Source organism: Musca vetustissima, unplaced genomic scaffold (assembly GCF_032173495.1).
Source record: "Musca vetustissima isolate MV318-11 ecotype Yass unplaced genomic scaffold, APGP_CSIRO_Mvet_v1 utg8618, whole genome shotgun sequence".
Classification (NCBI taxonomy): domain Eukaryota; kingdom Metazoa; phylum Arthropoda; class Insecta; order Diptera; family Muscidae; genus Musca; species Musca vetustissima.
Window position 1 is genome coordinate 133,982 of NW_026877478.1, and position 12,268 is coordinate 146,249.

The following is a 12,268-nucleotide window of genomic DNA, read 5'->3' on the forward strand; positions in this document are numbered from 1 at the left end:
TGGACCTATATTTATAATTTTTAGTGGAGTAATTTGGTACCTAATAAGAACCCAATATACAAAATTTCACAGAATTCAGTTATAAAATGAGCTCAAGAACCCCAAAATACCGAAAATTTGGTATACTCTTATATGGGGACTATCCGAAAAAATGGACCTATATTTATAATTTTTAGTAGGGAGATTTGCTACCCAATAAGAACTCAAAGTACCAAAATTCAGCGAATTCAGTTAAACGCGCTAAATAACCTCAAAATACCGAAAATTGGGGGTACCCTTATATGGGAGCTATGCCTAAACGTGAACCGTTTTTCTCCAATAGGGTTCGTCCTTGGGCCAAATAAGTAACCTGTGCTAAATTTCATCCAAATCGGATCATAAATGCGACCTGTACCTTTTTAACAAAAATATATGGACGGACGGACATGCATAAATCGACTCAGAAAGTGATTCTATGCATTTTCTCAAAAGGAACCATGGGTCTATCTCGATTATTTTTGCCTGTTACAAACATAAACACATAGACATAATATCCTGTACCACAGTGTGGTGAAGGGTATAAATATGGGTTCATGTTTTGAAATGGCCCCCTTTTAAGAGATCTGCCCCAATTGCGGTATCTTTAAGGTCCTAACTTCATTATCCATACGAAGTTGCTGTAATTTGTCATATTGAGTTTTCAAATGGTGGAATACCTCCTCCCAGAATTTGTTTAATGTGGACGCAAAATTGGAGCTGATGCACACACCATATGGTAAATATTCAAAGAGTACTTAAAATACCATTTAATTTTGAAATATATATATATATATATATATCTATTAGCGATTCCAATTTAGCTCTATTGAAACTCCCAGGTTACTTAATTGAACCTATTACGCAAACCTTGGATATTGTGTCCTTTCTAAATATTTTAAATTTCAATTGACAAATCGTCAGCTAAAATGCAAAACGGCGTAACTATCAAAAGCATAATTGTGTAGGAGAAGCAAAAACTGTTTTGAATGAAAATGTATGTCCAGCAGGGTGATATTGCATATGACTATAATTTTTTAACAAATTTAGTTATTTAGTTTAATGGCAGTCATAACAATTAAGTAAAAACGTGAATTTTTTGTTAGTTACGCTTTTTTGCATTTATCAAATAAACCCACTTGTAGTTACGTCTTTTTGATTTTTGTTAATAGAAGCTCCTTTATTGACCGCAGCCGTGTAAAACTTTGTCAACACATGTAGTTTATTGACATTCACAATATTCATTCAAAAAGTCAATTTTACATTTTTTGTTAGTTACGCCTTTTTGCATTTTAGCTAAGGATATGGATGTATCTGTCCTCTTCAACTTAGAATTTAAAGCTAATCATAAATATACTCTAGTTATCGAACGTATAGTTTTGAACGGATTAATTTAATGGGTTCCTCACCTATCAGCCTATGATATCCAAGCATTGATACCATCGATAAGAATATACATACATATATGAAATAACATAGTTTTTATATATCTTTCGAATTCATTCATTCAGAGTTGAATACATCCTTAATGGACATATGGCAACATACAATTAAACGTCAATAAGAACATTCATAACAACAAGAGGTCAATCAAAATCAAACATATTTTGTATTCATTGGACATCTAAAAGCCCACAATTTCATTTGATTATTCATCAATGAAAATCCAGAAAAACAAATATTTGTTTATTAACTTCGATTCTTGAATTTCAATCAGTCATTGCATGTCATTGAGGGAGAAATTGGAATGATGTGAAGAAATCAACAAAATCAACTGGGGCAAGAAGAGTGAAAGAGGTTGAGTTGTTTACTAACGATAAGATTCGAAATTAATATAAAACAAGTGAAAAGGCGTTAAGTTGGGCCGGGGCGAACTTTGGATGCCCTTCACCATAGGTATACTGACAGGTACTTGAAATAAAAATATAGGGAATATACCAAAAAGTGTACCTACACCGACATTTCTACAAACTGATTATGGTTCTAAATCTTGGTCCCAAGTTTCTTTGGAATAAAATTGTTTCAAAAAATTTTGATTTCATCCAAACTTTGTTCATCTTAATATTTCTTCCAAAATTAGTTCCAATTTGAACATGAGGTATATCGGCCCACTCCTTCTGGTACCTCCCACACATGGGCTAGGCCTAAATGCGGGTTACAGTTCATATATATGAATAATTATCGAACCTTATGTTCTATTTTTTCGTATCTTCCGCAGATGAAATGATTACAACAGAGTCTTAGAAACAAACCCAAACACGGAACAAATCATATAACTATTTTAATATAAAAAGGGGGTTATATGGGGACGACCCCAAAAAAGGGGCGAATATTAAATTTTTTTGGTAGGGAGATTTGTTACCATATAAGACTACAAAATACCAAATTGCAGCGAATTTGGTTGAAAAACGCGCTCAAGAACCCCAAAATACCGAAAATTAGGGGTACCCTTATATGGGGGCTATCCGAAAAAATTGACCTATATTTATAATTTTTTGTGAAGAGATTCGGTACCTATTAAAAACTTAAAATACTAAATTACAGCCAATGCGGTGGAAAAATACGATCAAAACCCCAAAAATACTGAAAATTAGGAGGTACAGTTATATGGGGGCTACCAGAAAAAGTAGACCTATATTTAAAATTTTTTGTGGAGACATTTAGTACCCAATAAGAACCCAATATACAAAATTTCAGCGAATTCAGCTAAAAAACGCGCTCAAGAACCCAAAAATGCCGAAAATTGGGAGGTACTGTTATATGGGAGCTACGCCTAAACGTGGACCGATTTGTCCCATCTTCGAACTTGACCTGCCTGCAGACAAAAGACAAACCTGTGCAAAATTTCAGCACCCTATCTCAATTCCTTCAGAAGATAGCGTGATTACAACAGACGGACGGACACGGCTAGATCGTCTTAGAATTTTGCCCTGATCAAGAATATATATACTTTATAGGGTCGGAAATTAATATTTCGATGAGTTACAAACGGAATGACAAAATTATTATACCCTCCATACTATGGTGGAGAGTATAACAAGTGAAAAGGCGTTAAGTTGGGCCGGGCGAACTTTGGATGCCCTCCACCATAGGAATACTGACTTGAATTTAAAGTTCCACCATACGTAGAACTATACTACAGTGACTAAAACCTCCGAAAGTTAAAAAATATGTAATATATTCATTAAAAAAAAAAACAATAAATATAAACGTAAAATTTATTTTGAAAAATGGAATATTATTTTCTCTACTTATTTTGGCAACTATTATGCTCCAAAGAAAAAACGAACTCAAACTCCTCAAAATACGAAATTTTCGGGCACCGTTATCCTAAACCAGCCATCGATATAGCTCCTATATATCGATGACAATCGATATATCACCTGACCTGCCTGCAGACAAAAGATAAGTCTATGCAAAATATCAGCTCCCTATCCCAATCCCTTTGAAAGATAGCATCATTACAACAGACGAAGTCAGAAATGAGTTACAAACGCAGTGATAAAATTAATTTACTCTCTTTACAATGGTGGAGGTTATAAAAGGGGTTAAGGGTACCGTCTATGGGACTACCCGAAAAAGAGGACCAATACTAATAATTTTGGTAGGGAGATTTGGTACCCAATGATAACCCAAAATATTAAAATACAGCTAATACGGTAAAAACGTGTTCAAAATCCTCTGAGGACAGAAAATTTTGGAATAATGTTAAAAAAGGGCTACACCAAAACGTGGATCGATATTGCCTATCTCCGAACTTGGCTTGCAGACAAAAAGAAAATTGTGCTAAATTTCAGATTTATTGAGACAGACTGATCGTCGTAGAACTTTATCCTGATAAATAAGTAAAAAGGCAACATTGTGGCAACCGCTGGCCAGAACGGTAAACCTAATAATATATTCCTCACAGAATAAATGTGTTAATTTTCCACACAAATATTTGGGTTCATTTGATCAGCTAAATATTGATCGATTATCATGAAAAAAGCCATCTTTGTTTAGATTCCTGATGATAGACTGAAGCACCCGTTACATGACTCAGCTAGTCGAGATATGCCGATCAGTAAATTAAATGGTGGGTCTAGGACAAATATTTCTCCGGGCCCACCCAAAGTTATAGTACTCGTGCTCATAGTTGTGTAAGGTATAATTAATATTATTAGACAATTAGTAAATTTATTTAACACGAACGTTTAAATATTTCATATCCAACAACAGCAATTTCATTCAACACACAAACCACGCCAAGTCCATTCCAATATTCAATTATAAGATTTTTCAAACCAAAAATCAAATGACAAATATTTGTTTGTTAGTTTTGGGTCCTGCATTTTAATAAGCCACAACAACAAATAAGAGTAATTTCTTTGAAATTGGAAAAAACAGAAATAGAAATTTGTAGAACATGTTCGAAACTCATAGCCCAAAGAGTTTGTTGTTGTGTTGTGTCAATCAACGCGGAATCGCAATAAAATCATGATATTAGTATTTCAAGGACGAAATTGTGTTTTATGTTGGTGTGATAATAAATATTACGAGCCAGGTTGGAAAGAGGAGTGTTTCTAATGCCAAATGTAACGGTACACAAGACGAGATATTGGTTAAAATAGCTGATACAAATTCATACAATTTCGTCGTTACTTACATTTTATGATTTTAAATAAACTTTAAGAGAAAATTTAAATCAATAACTCATTTTTATAAAAGAGGATGAACCACAATCAGCAAAGAAGATAAATGTCAATCAATTGAAACCACAAATTTATCTTCTGTGTCGAATCAATCATTGTGGCCTCCTCCTGACGTAGAGTTGTCCTTTAATCAAATAAACATGGACATTTAGAAGGTCAATACGGATGTTGTGAATTTTTTATGCGAAAATATGTTTGTATTAGTAACGCACATACCTACCTAGGGCGATGCGCAACATTTAAAACAAATCGTTTTCAAAACATCTGTTGGTTAAAAGTATTAGGTTGTGTAACGTTTGGTTCATATCGGATACTCTGTGTATATGATATGATCAAAGATGGTCTGTCAGAAACAGTGACGTAAATGACATACATTTCCGACGTATAATACATACGTCAGAAACGTCGGAAACCTACCCAAAATCATTAGGTTTTTGACAAAATAGCAATTTCCATTAATCAATTTGGAAATTATGTATGCTTTACTCAAATCCGTATAGAATTTCAAAATTTTCTTTTCAAAAAGTTTAGCAATTTTTATCAGTTCTAGTAAGGATCTGACTATTCCTTACTAGAACTGAAATGATATATGTAGAAATGATATAAATTCTTCGAAATAACTGTATTTGGTGATAATATTGAAATAAATGACGTTTACTACATTTTTTACATTTCATACAGGTATATGACGTTTTCGACGTTTACACCTTTTTGACAGTCGAAAACCTAAAAATTTGTCATACTGACCATCCCTGGATATGATAAAATAATTCCATTCCACTAGTACGCTTATAACGAACACAGGTTATAAAGACACCGGTTATAACAACACATTTACTGGTCCCAAAATTTTATGATATACTTTTATTTTTAAATAAATTTGTACTCTAATAGCGAACTACGAATGTATCCAACTTTTTTATAACGAACTATTTCTTGGGTCTCAACGCTGGCAGGTTCATCAAAGAACAAGTAAAAACTGTATATTCCCACCATAGTGGCTGTATTGAAAAAAAAAATAATAATATTGAAATACCCTTGCAATCTCCACAGTCCTTCAAAGCAAGAGCTCCATAGCAGACAACATGTTAAAAAGTATGGCACGTAAATATCTAGCTACAATTATTGTTCATATTCCTCCTTCCAACAAATCCATTAGATCCAGTTCAAACATTGTTTGAAAGTAGTTTTTCCAATGTCTTGGCTTAATGCACTTTCGTTACAACAATAGTTAATGTACGAGTAGTGTACTTAGCTCAGTTAAGTGTTATATCGATGTTCTTTGCAGACCTATTGAACATGAGAGTTCAGCAAATAATATCAATTGCCACTGCTTAATTTAATACCATCCGTATTAGTTTTATATCCATATGGGCTATGTTAATATATATCATAGTTGATTTAAGAACACAATTTTATTGATTTGAAAAAAAAGAGATTGGGTCTCAAATAGAAAATTGTAATAAGACGTTAATATTTAAAACCTTAATATGTCTATGCCAATTGATTACAAATTATTGACCCTAAATAAGTTTTTAAATGCGGTGTGCAAAAAATGGGCCGTTTATAGGTGAAACAATATTGATCATTTTTGATAGGAATATTTGCTAAACAAATACTTAATTATACCAATTTGTAAAGAACGTTCACTGAACGTTCAGCTGGATCTTTCCAAAGCCACATTCAATTTTATAGATTAAACTAGCTGAACCCGTGGCGCTTCGCTGCCCCCACTAAAGTGGTTATTATGTAGAAAACTCTTTGTCTGCAGTTTAAAATCTACTATTTCAGATCATTTGATACTTCTGCTGTAATATGGGGCTAAAAGTTGTAATATTAAGAGCAATTCCGGCTTGACTTGTGTAAATCAGTTCCAATAGTACCATACACATACATATATATTTTCTCCAATCTTCATATGTTGTTTGTTTTCTCAAGAGTTTCCCCATATGATGATTGATATCCTTCATAGCTCCGATTAATATCGCTTAGATCCCTGCACACTGTGGTACAGGGTATTATGTCTTTGTCCATGTGTTTGCAACAGCCAAACAGAATCGAGTTATACCCATGGTTCCTTTTGAGAATATGCATATAATCATTTTCTGAGTCGATTTATGCATGTCCGTCTGTCCGTCTGTTGGCGTTAAATTCTAAACAAAGTACATGTCGCATTTATGATCCGATTTGGATGAAATTTGGCACAGTTCACTTATTTGGCCCAAGGGCAAACCCTACTGAAATTGTAGAAAATCGGTTCAGATTTAGATATAGCTCCCATATATAGTTTCGTCCGATTTTATGGGAATGATGCACCAAACTCCCAATATTTGTCCGATTGGGACAACATTTTGCACAGAGTACTGAATTAGGTCCAGACTGATGTTTGCGAAGTTTTGTTAAAATCGGTTCAGATTTAGATATAGCGTCCATATATAGTTTCGTCCAAAGTTTTGTGAATGATACATAAAACTCCCAATATTTGTCCGATTGGGACAAAATTTTGCACAAAATACTGAATTGCGTAGTTTTGTTGGAATCGGTTCAGATTTAGATATAGTTTCGTCCGATTTTTTGTGAATGATACACCAAACTCCCAATTTTTGTCCGATTGAGCAAAATTTTGCATAGCAAATGCAATTGACGAAAATGTTATGTGTGATAAGGTTTGTTGAAATCGGTTCAGATTTTGATAAAGGTCTGGATAGCAAATTTAATTTCGCCCGATTCCACCTCAATGGTCCTCCAAAGATTCTATGTCTTTTCTATATACAGGTTATTGTATATATTAACGTCTCTTGTATGTAGCCAAAGTGGTGAAGGGTATGATATAGTCGGCCCCGTCTGACTTTTGAATTTTCATTACTGCTTGTTTAAATGATTGCATCATGTTGAAGATAGAATTTGTGACAATTGAGTAAGTCCTCTACACATCATCGAAATATTAGTTTTAGTCATATCTATTTGATGAACTAAATTTAATTTCCCATAATATGAATTCGTTGAATTCATAGTCGTTTTTTTTCCAAGATTTGAAATATATTTTTGATATTTTAACAAATTTATTTTTGAATAAAAACTATGCTTCGACATTTTTATGTACGTACTAGCGGGCCCGGCAAACGTTGTCTTGCCTTAGCAATATTGTAAAGGAATAATTTTCGATATTTTAGATTTGTTTTTTAATTTCTATTCATACTTGCATAAACATTTTTTTTGTGTATGAAATATCCATGAACATTTTTGGTATGGATAAACATTTTATATTTGTCTCCCATATACCAATATTGATCGTTACATTAGAAGCAACAGACTATCAAGTTTCAGTAGGGTTGACAACTGAAACATAGAGTAACATTACAGTTCAGAGTATATACTTTTTGATGTTTATGACCGAGTGTTGTTGCTATAGAAAATAAATGAACTTATAATTGTGCGAGGAAATTTTACAATTTTTGTTCTTGATTTATAAGCGGTGCAATTGTCGAAATGGCAAACGTTGTTTTCCCTTCTAAAATTTCCGTGGATATAATTTTTGTAATAATTTAGATACCAATATGTTTATGCGACTTCCACATAACGGTAGCCCAATGCTATGTAAGCTTTTTATAGCTTTCACCATTAGGTAAAATGTATATTAAATTTGTCATTCCCTTTGCAACACTGGGGGCCCAGAAAGTATATGTATATATTATTGATCAGAATAAAAATCTATGTCGAAATCACGATAGTGATCACAATATTTAAGATAGAGATTTGATTGGATGTTTGTTAATAAAAATAGTATATATCGGGGGATGTTGACACGGGTTTCAACCGATTTTTTTATAATTTGGTAATTGGGGGTTTCAATGTATACCGAACCTACTTACTTAAAATTATTAATACTGACTCAAGTATTGTGTCAAAAAGGCATCGGCCCACTTTTTATGATAGCCCCCATATACACTACTCCCCATTATTCCTTATTTTGGGGTGTTTGGCTCCGCGATAATTTATTATTTTAAATTCTCATATGGTAGCAAATCGTTCTAACAAAAATTATGAATATTGGTTCACTTTTTAAGATATTCCCCATATAACGGTACCACCATTAGGTTTTAGGATTTTAGGCACATTTTTAACCAATTGATTAGATACTTTGGGTTCTCATTGGGCAACAAATCTCCATACCAAAAGTTATCGATATCGGTCTACTTTTTTAGGATAGCTTCCATATAGTGGTACCCTCAGTCCCGAACGACTACTGGTATAAAAGTTTGGCCCGGTCGAACATAACGACGTTTTCACTTGTTATTAGATGTCCTCATTTTAAATATCGGTAATTGATATATTGAGGTATTCGTAAAACGAATTGGTAACATCGTGAGACTCTATGTTATAATATATGTTTTTGACGAAGGTTTTGGTATATCCTTCACATTAGATATTATGCCTATTATGCATTTGCTGGTTTACCGATGGTATCGGATATATGCGAGTTTTTGTGTTTATAAGTTCAAACATATTAACCACCGATTAGGCATTTAACCACGATATAATGGTACCACATGATTTGATATTCGTGGCATAGAAAAATTTTAGGAACTTTAAGGAATAACATGTTCCTATTGAACTATTTTTATTATGTATATTCAAACATTAAATTCAAAATCTAGAGCATGGATCTTAGAATCAAAATTCTATGAATGGATATAAACTCCATTCAGAATGTCTTCTAAATTGCATTTGTTCCAATATGTATATGCATTCTATACAATGATCGAGTGTGAATTCCATGACATATTTCTCAATTATTTTTTTGTATTTCCACAAAAATAATACTTTCAATATTCGTACAATGTCAATCCAATTGAAAAAAAAAGAATAAAATATTTTGAAAATTTTCAATAATTGACAAATGAAGTCTTAAAGGAATGATACGCTACCCATTTTTGACCAAAATATCTCCAAATAAAACAACGACATGGTGCAATCAAAATGGCTCGATACTAAATTCGCGGAAATGTAAATATGCTTCATAATATATTTTGCAAATTTTTCGCGGTTTTCGACTTTTTCTCACCTTTTAAACCATCTCTGGAGCTCCAGGAATATTTCAAGACTACGATAAGAAAAGTTTGGTCAAAATCCTTGAATCTCACCTCCTTATTGCTATTTTCATCGCATGTATTGGTTCCTAGATCAATATTAATTGACCATAAAGTTTTCAAAGTCAGAAAAATGGGGTTTCGCGATATTTTTTTTAAATAATTTATTTTTCGAATTTTGGTTTTAATAGTTTTTAAGGTCCCGTCCTTGCGATATTTTGCAAAACCTCCTTTATATCATTCTAAACCTATTTGGGCTGTTTTTAAGCCGCGACGACTATATTTAATACTCTCTATTTGATATTAGGACGAGAAATTACCAAATATTAAATGAAATATTGCTGGAGAATGTATTGAACGTAAATGTGAGAAAATATTCGCGAAAACAATGCCGTTGTTTATTGGAATCCTCGCCAAATTGCTTTTAGTATGTGGTTACCCGCAATGGTAACTATAAAAATACGAAGCGTATGTTATATAATGATTTTTTCAAAAATAATACTAAAAAGCAAAATACTTTTTTGTGATAATCATTTTTGGGTTGGTATAGATTTTGGCCGATATCGTCTAGACCAACAGGTCTTTCGCAGTGGTTTTTGCAGAAACATGCTGGCTTCAGGCGTATTTATTGGAATTTTGTCAAATTTGTATTGAGGCAAAATACTTATTACACTGACTGTATATAGAGATAGAGATATATGGTTTTTTATTGAAATTCAAATTAAAACAATATAGTTTGACAAAATATGTAGATATCAGCTGTCCTTACTGGATGACCTATTTATAGGCCTTGTTTTTCACAAACTGACAATATGTCAGTAATTTTTCATATTACACAAACATCATATGTTAGCGGAATTGATCGAATGAATACTAGAGGTGTAATTACTGGACGAATAATAGAGGTGTAATTACTTTCGATGCCATAAGTCAGCGTCTACGTGGATTTTTACAAGTTTACATTGCCTTCTTATTTTTCTCGGATGGCATGACGTGCGGTGAAAATCTCAGTAAAATCTGTTTAGCTGTTTTGCGTGATATTTTTTATTTCATACATGTAGATTATTTAAGTGCAATGGGGAGTACGTGTATTCCCAATCGTACCACGCTCATTTTGGTATGAATGATGTGTATTTGCACCTACATTATTCAGATAAATTTTGAAGACTAGATCTGCAACCGTTCTTAAGATATATGCATATTGCAAAGTTCAGAAATTTTTAGGTATGGTTACTATTGATGCTATAACTGTGCATCCACGCGGAATTTTAGAAGTTCATCTAACCTATTTTAATTTCAGGGCATGTCATGACATACTGTGTAAATCTCATTAACTTCAGTATAATTAGAAACCAGTATACCACTTTGGGTATATTCTACATATGTATCCTAACAGACATGGCCTTTTCGAAGCAACATTGATATGAAATTTAGCGAACTAAAATATGTGATCTTTATTTATAAGAGTACCGACTAACATCAATCCATACACATCCTTTTCTTCAACTTATGCCCAATTTCGATTTCATTCGGTCAGATTTAGAGTCATATGTGTACAATGGCACAATTTTATGTAAATTGATTTAAAGCAAACTTGATACACGCTATTCGGTATGCCGCATTTAATCTAAATCAGATAGCCGTTCAGCACCAACTCAACAAAACACAATACGGTCATTCTAGCCACAATTTAATACGTTGTGCAAAATTTCGTGTCAATCGGATAAACATTAGAAGTTTCGTGCACCATTTACCTAAAATCGGACGAAAATATATACTTGGTGGCTGTATACAAATCTGAACCGATTTCAACGAAACTTGCCAAAGATTAATTTATGTTAACTTCAGTATATTGTACAAACTTTTTTCAATCGGACAAATATTGGGTCTTTATATGGAAACTATATCTAAATCTGAACCGATTTAAAAAAAAAAACAAGAAAGGAAAGTTCCCTTCACCACTTTGGGAACATACAAAGATGTTAATACCTACAACATTCTGTAGATAGAATATACATAGAATTTTCGGAGGACCATTGAGGTGGAATCGGGCGAAATAAAATTTGATATCTAGATAGATATTTGAACAATTTGAAAACCCCCCATACACATACCATTCTGAAATCAAAGAAAAATTGCATGTCAAACGGGCAATCTTTGATTCTTTGGTGTACCATTTGTATGAAATCGAGTAAAGTTATGTATGGGGGCTATATATAAACACATGGACCTTATTGAGCAACCATTGCATACAACATTTGTTTTTTGTTATCACTCTATTTTCAATTTAATACCCTCTGCCAAATTTCGTGTAAGTCGAACAAACATAGGCCCTTCGGTGCACCATTTACATAAAATCGAACGAAAATATACATAAGACCTGTATCAAAATCTGAACCGATTTCAACAAACCTTATCACACATAATTTTTTCCTCAATTGCAGTCGTTTGGTGTATCATTCCCAAAAAATC